The following is a 16522-nucleotide window of genomic DNA, read 5'->3' on the forward strand; positions in this document are numbered from 1 at the left end:
AGCCATTTCTCAGTCGGTACAATTATAAACAGACAGTATTGAGAGGACCAGCGCTGTTTTTCAGTATTTCCTCTGTGAAAATGAACAAAATGGATGTCTGACAATTTCGTTGCTTTTTGCAGTTTTCAGATTTAAAAAACGTTTAAAACGTCTCGAGATAGAGCTTTAGTTAGGTTATGCTTATTTAACTTTAATAGTGTTAAATAAAAAACCTTTTGTGCATACCGTCAGATGAAATGCAAGCGTCTGTGCTTTCTCCATCCATGCAATAAATGCACATGCTTGAATGAGCGCACATTTCTAGCGTATTTACTTGAACTTCGTAGGTAATATCTATGGTTTGACCCATGTCAGAGGCGGCCAAAAATCTGAAATTTGAATGGACTGGGAATAAAGCTCTATGAACTTGACGTGCGATGCCCCCTGACTGACATGTAGGCTATGCGCATGAATCACCGTCACATGCACAGAGAAATGGGCTATTGCAAGTTACTGCATAATACATTTTTAACAAGCAGAATAATAAAGCATCACCATACACACTTTTAGCTATGTTTTTTTAAAACTATTATAGTATTTTGAAGGACAAAAACATGAACTTTAACTATTGGCTTTACATCATCAAGTCAGCTGTCGTCTTTACTTTTGCGCGAGGCCCTGTGCGGTCGCACGCTTGGCACAGCCCTTGCGACGGTACTGGGTGGAACTACTTCCCCCCTGGCACAAATCACCCCACTCTCCCCTACATCCCATAAACAAATGAAAAACCTAAAGCACTCACCGCCTGTTTCACCCATCATATTCGCCATCGACCTCCTTGTCCAATCTGGAATAAAAGCAATACAAAACACAAAACACAACACAACAAAACACAATACAATACAATAAACTCTCCTCAAAAATACTCCTCCCAGAAAAGAAAAAAAGAAAAGAAAAACAAAAAATTAATCAAACTCGAAAATAAGAAAAGAACAACAAGATAGCACTATCCTTAGAAATAATAAGAACTAAAACTCAAAAATATAACTCTGTGTAAAGGATATCTCCTGCGATGTTCTTCCAGAATACAAAGTCTTGTCTCAGGAATCGTCAAAACAGCTTCAAAATCTCAAAGTCAGCACAGAAAATATTCTGCAAAAGTTTGTGAATTCGCCTCGTCTCTCTCAACAACAGATCGAGATCGGTGTGCATGCACAAGAGTCTGAATTCATAACATGCGTCGGCGTCGCCATAGCAACTAAAACTCAAATAATTCATATGAGCAGAGCACGTGACCGCGCATCGATCTGAACACATTTATTGAAGTTACAAACTTAATCTTTAATAAAAAGTCTGAAAATGTTTCATTGACTCAGTTCAAAACTTTGATTCAGTGATTCCTCTGCATCATCATCACTCAGAAATGCTAGATATCTCTGCAATTAGACGTCCCCGTTTTCCGGAAATGTCCCCGTTTTACAGCTCGTTCAAAACAGCCCGCATATGGCATATACATTGCAAAAAAGCCCAACATACAGCAGCTGCTGGAGCAATCGTGTAGTGATTATTTCTCCAGCAGATGGCGCTGTGAGCTACGCTGACTCTACTTGGTCGCGCGCGCCGCTTCATGATGAACGTAACACGAGAGCAGAGCGCCATTATCGTCAAATATCACAAGAAACATCGTTATCACTTTCATGGTAGTAACACACTAACCATTCATGTTAAATCACTGTTTGCATGTGCTTTATAACAGATCCTCAACGGGGTGCGGGATTGTTTTGTCCCCAAAAGTTCCACAGTCACAAAGCAGCTCACAACAAATACATAAATGCAGAATACACATACTTAAACACATGCTTAAAATAAGCCTAAAATGCAAAATAACAAGACCAATTAAAGATAGAGTTATTTTCAAGCACAAACGTAACAAAACATTTAAAGTAGAAAAAGAAGAAGTAATTTATACAGTATAAACTTGTGAAAATGAAAGTATTAAATACAATTACATTTGTTAAATAGTTTATTTGTATAATGTGTTTTTGTTAAGTCATGTTCTAATATTGTTTTGAACGGCTTGTGATTTACAGTGGTGGTTTTACTATTAACTGTTTTCATTGTTTGATTGTTTTTTTGTTTTGTTTTTGCGGGTGCGGTGAATTGTATTAAAACCAGACCAACTAAATCATAATAATTATTCATGTTAATAATAATATAGGGAGCCCACAACGACAACAAAAAACATTCAAAAATATATTGTCCCCGTTTTTAATTAATCGACAGGCCCAATAACAAATGAGATTTCTTAGTGATATTTTGACCACTCAAATAGGAAATGTCCCCGGTTTCCATTTCAGAAATCTGGTCACCATACTCTGCATGCATCAAAATGGGTTGGTAAATACTTTTATTTATTTTTACTATATTTTGCTATATTATTGCATATGAATCAAATAATGTTTCCTTGTATTAGTTTAATGGTGAATTTTTGTAGTTCTTATATTTTAACTTGTTTCAGGGTATTAAAATGTAAGGTTATATATGTGTGTGTTTAAAATCAACACAAATTCAACAACATTTTTTTTAACACAAATTAAAGAAAATTAGATTTTTTTTGCAGTGTGACTAACACTTATTTCTATCCAGCGATTCATGGCATTCATGTCAATAATGTCAACAACAACAAAAATTATTGAGTCATGTACACTAGTATACAATGCCTGTGTACCCTCTATAAGAAAATCTATTTATGCTGTTTTATTTGTTCTCTTTCTCATTGTTCCTAAAAATATAAAAAATAATATAGGCCTATATAAAAATGTAGTAGGCATATGCATCCCTAACCAGTCTTAAGGGAAAGTTCACCCAAAAAATAAAATTCTGTCACCACAAAGATATTTAGAATGTTTGTAACCAAGCAGATCTCGCCCCCCATTTGACTACCATAGTATTTTTTATCCCTTTAAAAAGCCCAATTATTCCTTAGAATAGCAGTGATTTGGAAAATGCTGTTGTTATGGTCTGAAGTGTTAAAATGGTCAAATGAGACCTTGTTTGTAACCTCTAAAATAGGCCTACAGTTTTGATTTTGATTTTTTGAATTTCATTAGGTTTGATTCAAATGGTAAATACAGACATTTGTGATCTTTGTAAATATCCAGTGCAGTTTTAGTCTCATGAAATTACAAACATTAGTCTTGCTTCATGTCAGAGAAGCTGATTTAAGGGCACAACACAGATGACCTCAGTGTATGTTGTCTTCCAGTGTACACCACTAAGCTGCTGATTAAAACCCCAAACTGTTGCTTTAGACATAAATGAAGATGCAAAGGCCATAAAAGGATGACATTTCTCTTAACATGCCATTTGAAACCTTTAAAATACAACATGTATGGCAAAAGGTACAAAACATTTAAAATTAACATGATTACATAATGAAGAGTTAGACGTACATTTATTTTAAACAACTAAAGTCAGAAAAAGTGACCTTTAAGTTAAAACATACAGTATGCTTTTATATTTGCATTACCACCTATCTTAAGTGTGAGCATTTGACAGAGGTTTTGTTTTTGTTGATAGATAGACAGACAGACAGATAGATAGATGGATGGATGGATGGACGGACGGACGGACGGACGGACGGACAGACAGATAGATAGATCTGTGTGCTCGTGTGTTTGAGTAAACGCTAGTGATAGTAGCTTCACGACGGGACGCCGTCACCTTACTTCGGGAGGGGAATTACCTCAAAGTATTGAAATTGTGTTAGATGTATTCGAGAAGGGAATTACCTCGAGATACTGTAGTTTTATATTAACAGAATTGTCCGTGGTGAAGTCAGATAAACGGATTGAGAATTCCCGCGACAGAGGTGAACCAGAAGGGATGTTTAGCTGTTTGAAATGCATTGAAGTTAAACTGATAACTGAATGAAATGAAATAAACTCTTATGGTGTAAAGTATTTTTGGTGTTCTTCTCTGTGTAATGATATTAGAACAGCATGCGTCACTGAACATTTAAACAAATTCCAGCATTAAACAAACAAAACAATGAAACTAACAACTTGGGACGATGAACGGGATGTTACAACACCGACATCAGGGCTACAAACACACAACTACACCAGGATGGCACATTTTGCCGGCATTTATGCTGCGTTCCAGGCAGGTTTCTGAGCCCGTAAGTTACGACTTCAAACCACGACTCACGACTTTGTAGCGTTCCAGGCAAAGTCACGCCGAACTGCCTGAGCGGTAGCTTGATGTAAACAAAGCGTGGCGGACCGTACGGGGCTTATGCTCATTTACAATCACTTCTATCGCCAAAGGTGCTCACTCCTTGCTTACTTGAGGGAAACGGAGGAGAAAAGCGGCGCATAAGGCAAGAGAAGCTGTTATACCTTTTATTTTATGTATCTCTGTATGTATATCTGGAAATGTATTTGGTATTATTTTATTCTTGCACTCAATGGCCTGAAAACGAGCTAAGGCTAGAAAAGCTGCTGATAATGCACAACATTTGCGGATGAATAACGTTAGAGCAATACCTTAATTTTAAAAAACGATTTGGGTTTTAATGTACGACTTTCATAAACACCGCATCCGTAGGGGCTGCCATTGTTGCTTCGCGGGCTAATGTGACGTCAGAGCTCGTAACTGGGAGTACATCGATCTAGTACGAGTTCACGGGTGGGAAGTCACGGGTTTGACTGGTGCACTTTCATGGGAAGAAGGTTGGAAAAACACGGGTCGCCTAGAACTCGGCATTCGTTTGTGTGTATGTGTAATGGTGGAAACAGTTTGTTGTGTGCACATGCCCATGTTCAGTCCCTTCAAAATAAAAGTCCGGGGCCACAGTCAGTCTGTGACAACTATATAAATAAAGATGAGTTGTTCTAACTAAACAAAGCAAATGTGGCTGTGATGACTTGATGACTCTTTCCAGTCTTCGGTCTCTCTCTTCGGTGTTCTCGCTCAGACGTGGGCCGGCTCTGATCTCTGGTGCGGCGGCTTGGGTTCCTGTCAGGTCGGGGTTGGACTTCAGGCTTCGGGTCAAGTCTCGAGCTCAAGCGCTCCACCAAGGACAGCAAGTGTTATTTCCTATCCAATACAAAGATTATATGAAAATGTGAACTCATGAATGTTTTTTTAGAGCTGATTTACAACAGAACTGAATTCTTGCAATTGCGTCACTGATTGTGTCATTTTCCTGTTTATTACTGTGAAGCCGCTCTGAAACAATCTGTATTGTATAAAGCGCTGTATAAATGAAGCTGACTTGACTATAACAATGAACACACATTTGAAAACCTCACTACAAATAATCCAGAACTGAAGATAAATGATCATAATCCTACTCTGTCTGTTAGACTTCCTCACACCTGAAATCACTGATCGAGTGAATCTCCTGCACTTCTCCTGAACTTCTCCAGATCATTTCTAATCCACTCATGTTGTAACATCTGCTCTAACGTCGGCCGTTTCGTTGGATCCCGGGCTAGGCACTTGCTAATCAGATCTCTGCATTCTGTACACATTTTATTAAGGAGCGGCTGGTTAGTCATGACCATGTGACACGAACGTTGGCATCTATGAAAACAGCATCTGATGAACAATAAACTGAATGTATTTCAACTTGAAAAATCTTACATACTTCACCTTTACCTGTTTCTAAACAGAGCCTTTGCTTTATGTGTGTGTGTTTATATATGTTATCAATATTTTTCACTCACCTTTGGATACGTTGGAGTTCTGAAATGCAACTTTGGCTTGTGTGATTTCCTTTGTATTGCCAAAGGGAACACAAGCGTTCATCATCTCGTACAACAACACCCCTAGAGCCCAGACATTTGTTGGGATGGCGTGGAATAGAGGTTCAGTGAAGACTTCAGGCGGGGTGTAACTCAGTAATCCTGTAAGCAAGACATTTGCACATTGTTGAGCAATTTCTTCAAAGCATCAAATTATCAGAAAGTCAATACATCCAGGTTTCCACACTCCAAAAATACTCACCACAGTATATGTTGCTCTTGTAGCCATCGTCACTAAGTAGCTGACCGCAGCCGAAGTCTATCAGCTTGAGCTCTAGCGTGTTTGTCTTCACCAGGAAATTCTGTGGATGAACGTCATTATGAAAAACGCCATGCTCGATGCAGTGTTGCACTGCCAGCACAGCCTGTCTCATGATGACCCGAGCTGTGGTTTCATCCAGTGGAGGATCACGAAGGATGAAGTGGAGCAAGTTCTCGCAGGGTTCAGGGAACTCCATTATGAGGTCGAATGTCCGAGGATGTTCAAACCAGTCGTACAGTCGGATGACGTAGGGGCTTGTGGGTTCTTGCCTCATCATGAGCAGCAGCGCCACTTCTGTTACGAGAGGTGTGGGATGCCCGGGCTAGAGAAAAGTAGTAGACAGAAGGTTAGCTGGGTCAAAATCTGAAGAAAACATATCATTTTTAAATGTACTTTTCTTTGATCTTTATAGATACGATCATCAGAGCCTTTCCAGGTTTACTGATCTATTACATTTACACCTAATGCTTCCTCCAGGAGTATTGACTACAGTAATCAGCACTTAAACAACAAATACACATTTAACTTTTGACCAACTTACAATATCAAGATAACGATCGTTGTTGATCTTGCGCATCTGCTTGATGGCAATCTGCAAAAAAAAAAACCAAAAAACAATGTTCAATAACAGTAACAGTGTTCAAACGCCTGTTTGTACAATTCAGCAAGATTGCTTTACCTTTTTGCCATCAAGTTTCCGTGTTCCCTTGAACACTCTTCCGAATCCTCCGGATCCAATCATCTCTCCCACGGTATAGAGAGTCTCAAAGGAGTCTGAAAAACAAAATATGAGAAATATATGAGCTTGCTGGATCCTTTGTTTTATATTAAAAATAACAGTGCAAACAAGACAATAATAATACTGTTTAAAACAATGTTGGAGAAATAATGTCTGTGGATTGAGCCTTACTTGGCTTGACGCCGGAGTGATCTGGATCAGGTGATGATGGACCAGGATCGGGTTCTGGCTCCAGATCCGCTGGAGGAACAAACGGCTCCACAACATCCTCAGCACTGAGACAACAGCAGAGGAGCGAGCGCCTCATAGCCTGACACACGTTCCTGAAGAAAGAACGATCTCCTTTCCTCTTCTTACATTCTGCAGGTTTTTCTGAAATGAAGAAAACAAAACTGAATTATTAGAAACATCTTTGACGTCAAAATAGGCAATGATATAATGACATACCTTACATTTTACTGTTAAATCCAGAAAAAATAAATAAATGTGCCTGTACTGTGACTGTCTTACGCATGAAATAGCAAAATCTCCATCTGTACACTTTACACCGCCCAGCTTTATTTCAGTCTCACCTGTTGAGCTCTTGTTCACTGGTGAAAGGCCATTTGAAGTCTCCGTTGGCTCGACGGGAACTTGACCTGGCAGCAGAGGCCACATCCACTCTTCGGGGCTGTCGGACCAGGACAAACTACAGTGGCTGCAACTGCCCTGTTCGCTTAGGCTATCCGATCTATGGCCACTCCACTTCCAATCGACGATGTACGAGCCTCGGCTGCTGAGGCTCAACGACTCGCTACAGAACCACCTCACTATATTGTCAGAGAGGGACAAAGATGATTTGGACATATTAATAATCAAATTGTTACTTTATTTTTTTTCCCCAACTTTCTATTTTCAAAGACACATTATTTGTTAACTGAGCCATAACTTCTTCAATAAAAGCCTATTCTGACCTCTGCGAAGGAGTTTAGATGGAGTGGACGGACGTCCATCGTCCTGGCTCAGCCGGCTGCCGCTCTGCCACTCCCTCTTCCTGTCAGTCTGACCTGTGGACACAGAAACACAAAACTCAGAAGACAGAAGTGCTAAATGTGTAGAAGCTCCTGGATCTGTGTCTGGGTCCGGTCCTCAAAACCGCGTCTCCAAACCTCCTGACCAGCCATCTGAGAGAAAGTGGCTCTCCTGGATCTGGAGCGGCCTGAGGCTGGAATTTTTCAGTAACATTAGGGGAGAGTGGGGTGAGTTGTGCCAGTTTTTACTCAAAGTGACTTTAAAGTGAGGCCATGACAGTAATGTCTTCAACTTAAGAACGTACATATATTTCAGGATGTGGTGCATCCCTGAGAACAATAACTTTGGATCTGAAATAAATTGTTTCAGAAATATAGCTTTTGGGGAAAAAAGTGGTCTCGTGGCACAACTTGCCCCTGGTGAGGGGTAAGTTGTGCCTTTGGGGAGAATACGTTGGGGTAAATTGTGCCAGTGATTTCTGAAGTAAAACAGAACATTTTAATGTTATGAACTGTAATGCTATATGAAAGCAAGACAAATTCAATACAAAATTACTAATTTAAGGTTTATTTAGATATTGTCACCCTATTAAACTGTTGGAATAAGTCATATTTTGTAGTTTTTGGGAAAAGACAAAAAACTTCAATACACAAACAATATATGATATTTGTGAATCATTTCAGCCAAAAAGGCTTTGGCAATAAATGCCTGTTGGCACACATAGAAAGCTGCCTGTCAAATATGTAACATATAAGAATAAAGTGAGGCTCATTTCTAAACATCCTATTGTGACTAAATTTCTCTTTATTAACAAAACTGAAATCAGTGTTAGCTAAATGAAACAAATGGCAGGTGAGTCAAACACTGATGAGGCATGCCCATCTCCTCACTTCTCCAGATTATCCCCTGTGGGTACGTAGATCTAGGTGGTCTGGATCTGGCCTTACTACTTAACATCCCACTTGTCAATGCTGCAGGGGAATATAAACTTCTGCTCTCTTCTGGCTGTACCAACAAGTTTTTGGGGTATGGGTAGTTTCTTGAGCACCTCTAGGGATGACTCCTTCATCGTTTTCTTTCAATGTAAAGATGGACTTTCCATCCACAGACTTCTTTCAACTTTGGCACAAATCACCCCAGACTCACAAGTTTGTAAAAACTAGCATGATCCAGCAGTTAAGAGCTAACATCATGTTAACTGTATAGACTCATTGTGTAGCCTGCTAAAGCACTAAAACATGTGTGAAATGTTTTCAAACTTGTCTATAATTGTTCAGACGCTACAATCAAAAAACCGTGATCAGAGAAATTTTACTTTGAGAGGGAAAAATACCGTTTTTTGGGCTAAAATGTGCTAACCTCTCATGCCACATGTCTCCCTTCTTTAGAGGATGAGTAAAATTGATGGCTTTTCAAAATGATGTGGTCACATGACCAATTCCTTCTATGGTTTTCCAGAAACAAATGGGTGGAAGCAGGCCCATCGCAAGGGGGGTGCGAGGCCCTGTGCGAACGTGATGTGCCAGGCCCGGGGGTATAGCCTTTTAACTGGGGTCTACTCTGTTGCTATAGTGACGAACAATTTGTTGTTTATGTGGATATTTAAGAAAAAAAAATCGTATATTCAGTTTAACAGCAGGTTCAAGAAGTTAAACCGTGTAACTGAACTGGGCAGTGCGCACATTTTTACGCTAAAAATATGTTCTAAATTATGAAGGGGTCAAATGCGTTTGCAAAACGCCCAGAATGCACTTGAATTAGTTTGGACTGCTCTCTCACTGAATCATCAGAAGCCATTTCTCAGTCGGTACAATTATAAACAGACAGTATTGAGAGGACCAGCGCTGTTTTTCAGTATTTCCTCTGTGAAAATGAACAAAATGGATGTCTGACAATTTCGTTGCTTTTTGCAGTTTTCAGATTTAAAAAACGTTTAAAACGTCTCGAGATAGAGCTTTAGTTAGGTTATGCTTATTTAACTTTAATAGTGTTAAATAAAAAACCTTTTGTGCATACCGTCAGATGAAATGCAAGCGTCTGTGCTTTCTCCATCCATGCAATAAATGCACATGCTTGAATGAGCGCACATTTCTAGCGTATTTACTTGAACTTCGTAGGTAATATCTATGGTTTGACCCATGTCAGAGGCGGCCAAAAATCTGAAATTTGAATGGACTGGGAATAAAGCTCTATGAACTTGACGTGCGATGCCCCCTGACTGACATGTATGCGCATGAATCACTGTCACACGCACAGAGAAATGGGCTATTGCAAGTTACTGCATAATACATTTTTAACAAGCAGAATAATAAAGCATCACCATACACACTTTTAGCTATGTTTTTTTAAAACTATTATAGTATTTTGAAGGACAAAAACATGAACTTTAACTATTGGCTTTACATCATCAAGTCAGCTGTCGTCTTTACTTTTGCGCGAGGCCCTGTGCGGTCGCACGCTTGGCACAGCCCTTGCGACGGTACTGGGTGGAACTACTTCCCCCCTGGCACAAATCACCCCACTCTCCCCTACATCCCATAAACAAATGAAAAACCTAAAGCACTCACCGCCTGTTTCACCCATCATATTCGCCATCGACCTCCTTGTCCAATCTGGAATAAAAGCAATACAAAACACAAAACACAACACAACAAAACACAATACAATACAATAAACTCTCCTCAAAAATACTCCTCCCAGAAAAGAAAAAAAGAAAAGAAAAACAAAAAATTAATCAAACTCGAAAATAAGAAAAGAACAACAAGATAGCACTATCCTTAGAAATAATAAGAACTAAAACTCAAAAATATAACTCTGTGTAAAGGATATCTCTTGCGATGTTCTTCCAGAATACAAAGTCTTGTCTCAGGAATCGTCAAAACAGCTTCAAAATCTCAAAGTCAGCACAGAAAATATTCTGCAAAAGTTTGTGAATTCGCCTCGTCTCTCTCAACAACAGATCGAGATCGGTGTGCATGCACAAGAGTCTGAATTCATAACATGCGTCGGCGTCGCCATAGCAACTAAAACTCAAATAATTCATATGAGCAGAGCACGTGACCGCGCATCGATCTGAACACATTTATTGAAGTTACAAACTTAATCTTTAATAAAAAGTCTGAAAATGTTTCATTGACTCAGTTCAAAACTTTGATTCAGTGATTCCTCTGCATCATCATCACTCAGAAATGCTAGATATCTCTGCAATTAGACGTCCCCGTTTTCCGGAAATGTCCCCGTTTTACAGCTCGTTCAAAACAGCCCGCATATGGCATATACATTGCAAAAAAGCCCAACATACAGCAGCTGCTGGAGCAATCGTGTAGTGATTATTTCTCCAGCAGATGGCGCTGTGAGCTACGCTGACTCTACTTGGTCGCGCGCGCCGCTTCATGATGAACGTAACACGAGAGCAGAGCGCCATTATCGTCAAATATCACAAGAAACATCGTTATCACTTTCATGGTAGTAACACACTAACCATTCATGTTAAATTACTGTTTGCATGTGCTTTATAACAGATCCTCAACGGGGTGCGGGATTGTTTTGTCCCCAAAAGTTCCACAGTCACAAAGCAGCTCACAACAAATACATAAATGCAGAATACACATACTTAAACACATGCTTAAAATAAGCCTAAAATGCAAAATAACAAGACCAATTAAAGATAGAGTTATTTTCAAGCACAAACGTAACAAAACATTTAAAGTAGAAAAAGAAGAAGTAATTTATACAGTATAAACTTGTGAAAATGAAAGTATTAAATACAATTACATTTGTTAAATAGTTTATTTGTATAATGTGTTTTTGTTAAGTCATGTTCTAATATTGTTTTGAACGGCTTGTGATTTACAGTGGTGGTTTTACTATTAACTGTTTTCATTGTTTGATTGTTTTTTTGTTTTGTTTTTGCGGGTGCGGTGAATTGTATTAAAACCAGACCAACTAAATCATAATAATTATTCATGTTAATAATAATATAGGGAGCCCACAACGACAACAAAAAACATTCAAAAATATATTGTCCCCGTTTTTAATTAATCGACAGGCCCAATAACAAATGAGATTTCTTAGTGATATTTTGACCACTCAAATAGGAAATGTCCCCGGTTTCCATTTCAGAAATCTGGTCACCATACTCTGCATGCATCAAAATGGGTTGGTAAATACTTTTATTTATTTTTACTATATTTTGCTATATTATTGCATATGAATCAAATAATGTTTCCTTGTATTAGTTTAATGGTGAATTTTTGTAGTTCTTATATTTTAACTTGTTTCAGGGTATTAAAATGTAAGGTTATATATGTGTGTGTTTAAAATCAACACAAATTCAACAACATTTTTTTTAACACAAATTAAAGAAAATTAGATTTTTTTTGCAGTGTGACTAACACTTATTTCTATCCAGCGATTCATGGCATTCATGTCAATAATGTCAACAACAACAAAAATTATTGAGTCATGTACACTAGTATACAATGCCTGTGTACCCTCTATAAGAAAATCTATTTATGCTGTTTTATTTGTTCTCTTTCTCATTGTTCCTAAAAATATAAAAAATAATATAGGCCTATATAAAAATGTAGTAGGCATATGCATCCCTAACCAGTCTTAAGGGAAAGTTCACCCAAAAAATAAAATTCTGTCACCACAAAGATATTTAGAATGTTTGTAACCAAGCAGATCTCGCCCCCCATTTGACTACCATAGTATTTTTTATCCCTTTAAAAAGCCCAATTATTCCTTAGAATAGCAGTGATTTGGAAAATGCTGTTGTTATGGTCTGAAGTGTTAAAATGGTCAAATGAGACCTTGTTTGTAACCTCTAAAATAGGCCTACAGTTTTGATTTTGATTTTTTGAATTTCATTAGGTTTGATTCAAATGGTAAATACAGACATTTGTGATCTTTGTAAATATCCAGTGCAGTTTTAGTCTCATGAAATTACAAACATTAGTCTTGCTTCATGTCAGAGAAGCTGATTTAAGGGCACAACACAGATGACCTCAGTGTATGTTGTCTTCCAGTGTACACCACTAAGCTGCTGATTAAAACCCCAAACTGTTGCTTTAGACATAAATGAAGATGCAAAGGCCATAAAAGGATGACATTTCTCTTAACATGCCATTTGAAACCTTTAAAATACAACATGTATGGCAAAAGGTACAAAACATTTAAAATTAACATGATTACATAATGAAGAGTTAGACGTACATTTATTTTAAACAACTAAAGTCAGAAAAAGTGACCTTTAAGTTAAAACATACAGTATGCTTTTATATTTGCATTACCACCTATCTTAAGTGTGAGCATTTGACAGAGGTTTTGTTTTTGTTGATAGATAGACAGACAGACAGATAGATAGATGGATGGATGGATGGACGGACGGACGGACGGACAGACAGATAGATAGATCTGTGTGCTCGTGTGTTTGAGTAAACGCTAGTGATAGTAGCTTCACGACGGGACGCCGTCACCTTACTTCGGGAGGGGAATTACCTCAAAGTATTGAAATTGTGTTAGATGTATTCGAGAAGGGAATTACCTCGAGATACTGTAGTTTTATATTAACAGAATTGTCCGTGGTGAAGTCAGATAAACGGATTGAGAATTCCCGCGACAGAGGTGAACCAGAAGGGATGTTTAGCTGTTTGAAATGCATTGAAGTTAAACTGATAACTGAATGAAATGAAATAAACTCTTATGGTGTAAAGTATTTTTGGTGTTCTTCTCTGTGTAATGATATTAGAACAGCATGCGTCACTGAACATTTAAACAAATTCCAGCATTAAACAAACAAAACAATGAAACTAACAACTTGGGACGATGAACGGGATGTTACAACACCGACATCAGGGCTACAAACACACAACTACACCAGGATGGCACATTTTGCCGGCATTTATGCTGCGTTCCAGGCAGGTTTCTGAGCCCGTAAGTTACGACTTCAAACCACGACTCACGACTTTGTAGCGTTCCAGGCAAAGTCACGCCGAACTGCCTGAGCGGTAGCTTGATGTAAACAAAGCGTGGCGGACCGTACGGGGCTTATGCTCATTTACAATCACTTCTATCGCCAAAGGTGCTCACTCCTTGCTTACTTGAGGGAAACGGAGGAGAAAAGCGGCGCATAAGGCAAGAGAAGCTGTTATACCTTTTATTTTATGTATCTCTGTATGTATATCTGGAAATGTATTTGGTATTATTTTATTCTTGCACTCAATGGCCTGAAAACGAGCTAAGGCTAGAAAAGCTGCTGATAATGCACAACATTTGCGGATGAATAACGTTAGAGCAATACCTTAATTTTAAAAAACGATTTGGGTTTTAATGTACGACTTTCATAAACACCGCATCCGTAGGGGCTGCCATTGTTGCTTCGCGGGCTAATGTGACGTCAGAGCTCGTAACTGGGAGTACATCGATCTAGTACGAGTTCACGGGTGGGAAGTCACGGGTTTGACTGGTGCACTTTCATGGGAAGAAGGTTGGAAAAACACGGGTCGCCTAGAACTCGGCATTCGTTTGTGTGTATGTGTAATGGTGGAAACAGTTTGTTGTGTGCACATGCCCATGTTCAGTCCCTTCAAAATAAAAGTCCGGGGCCACAGTCAGTCTGTGACAACTATATAAATAAAGATGAGTTGTTCTAACTAAACAAAGCAAATGTGGCTGTGATGACTTGATGACTCTTTCCAGTCTTCGGTCTCTCTCTTCGGTGTTCTCGCTCAGACGTGGGCCGGCTCTGATCTCTGGTGCGGCGGCTTGGGTTCCTGTCAGGTCGGGGTTGGACTTCAGGCTTCGGGTCAAGTCTCGAGCTCAAGCGCTCCACCAAGGACAGCAAGTGTTATTTCCTATCCAATACAAAGATTATATGAACATGTGAACTCATGAATGTTTTTTTAGAGCTGATTTACAACAGAACTGAATTCTTGCAATTGCGTCACTGATTGTGTCATTTTCCTGTTTATTACTGTGAAGCCGCTCTGAAACAATCTGTATTGTATAAAGCGCTGTATAAATGAAGCTGACTTGACTATAACAATGAACACACATTTGAAAACCTCACTACAAATAATCCAGAACTGAAGATAAATGATCATAATCCTACTCTGTCTGTTAGACTTCCTCACACCTGAAATCACTGATCGAGTGAATCTCCTGCACTTCTCCTGAACTTCTCCAGATCATTTCTAATCCACTCATGTTGTAACATCTGCTCTAACGTCGGCCGTTTCGTTGGATCCCGGGCTAGGCACTTGCTAATCAGATCTCTGCATTCTGTACACATTTTATTAAGGAGCGGCTGGTTAGTCATGACCATGTGACACGAACGTTGGCATCTATGAAAACAGCATCTGATGAACAATAAACTGAATGTATTTCAACTTGAAAAATCTTACATACTTCACCTTTACCTGTTTCTAAACAGAGCCTTTGCTTTATGTGTGTGTGTTTATATATGTTATCAATATTTTTCACTCACCTTTGGATACGTTGGAGTTCTGAAATGCAACTTTGGCTTGTGTGATTTCCTTTGTATTGCCAAAGGGAACACAAGCGTTCATCATCTCGTACAACAACACCCCTAGAGCCCAGACATTTGTTGGGATGGCGTGGAATAGAGGTTCAGTGAAGACTTCAGGCGGGGTGTAACTCAGTAATCCTGTAAGCAAGACATTTGCACATTGTTGAGCAATTTCTTCAAAGCATCAAATTATCAGAAAGTCAATACATCCAGGTTTCCACACTCCAAAAATACTCACCACAGTATATGTTGCTCTTGTAGCCATCGTCACTAAGTAGCTGACCGCAGCCGAAGTCTATCAGCTTGAGCTCTAGCGTGTTTGTCTTCACCAGGAAATTCTGTGGATGAACGTCATTATGAAAAACGCCATGCTCGATGCAGTGTTGCACTGCCAGCACAGCCTGTCTCATGATGACCCGAGCTGTGGTTTCATCCAGTGGAGGATCACGAAGGATGAAGTGGAGCAAGTTCTCGCAGGGTTCAGGGAACTCCATTATGAGGTCGAATGTCCGAGGATGTTCAAACCAGTCGTACAGTCGGATGACGTAGGGGCTTGTGGGTTCTTGCCTCATCATGAGCAGCAGCGCCACTTCTGTTACGAGAGGTGTGGGATGCCCGGGCTAGAGAAAAGTAGTAGACAGAAGGTTAGCTGGGTCAAAATCTGAAGAAAACATATCATTTTTAAATGTACTTTTCTTTGATCTTTATAGATACGATCATCAGAGCCTTTCCAGGTTTACTGATCTATTACATTTACACCTAATGCTTCCTCCAGGAGTATTGACTACAGTAATCAGCACTTAAACAACAAATACACATTTAACTTTTGACCAACTTACAATATCAAGATAACGATCGTTGTTGATCTTGCGCATCTGCTTGATGGCAATCTGCAAAAAAAAAAACCAAAAAACAATGTTCAATAACAGTAACAGTGTTCAAACGCCTGTTTGTACAATTCAGCAAGATTGCTTTACCTTTTTGCCATCAAGTTTCCGTGTTCCCTTGAACACTCTTCCGAATCCTCCGGATCCAATCATCTCTCCCACGGTATAGAGAGTCTCAAAGGAGTCTGAAAAACAAAATATGAGAAATATATGAGCTTGCTGGATCCTTTGTTTTATATTAAAAATAACAGTGCAAACAAGACAATAATAATACTGTTTAAAACAATGTTGGAGAAATAATGT

This window comes from Gobio gobio (assembly GCF_949357685.1).
Source record: "Gobio gobio genome assembly, chromosome: 19".
In the NCBI taxonomy this organism is placed as follows: Eukaryota; Metazoa; Chordata; class Actinopteri; order Cypriniformes; family Gobionidae; genus Gobio; species Gobio gobio.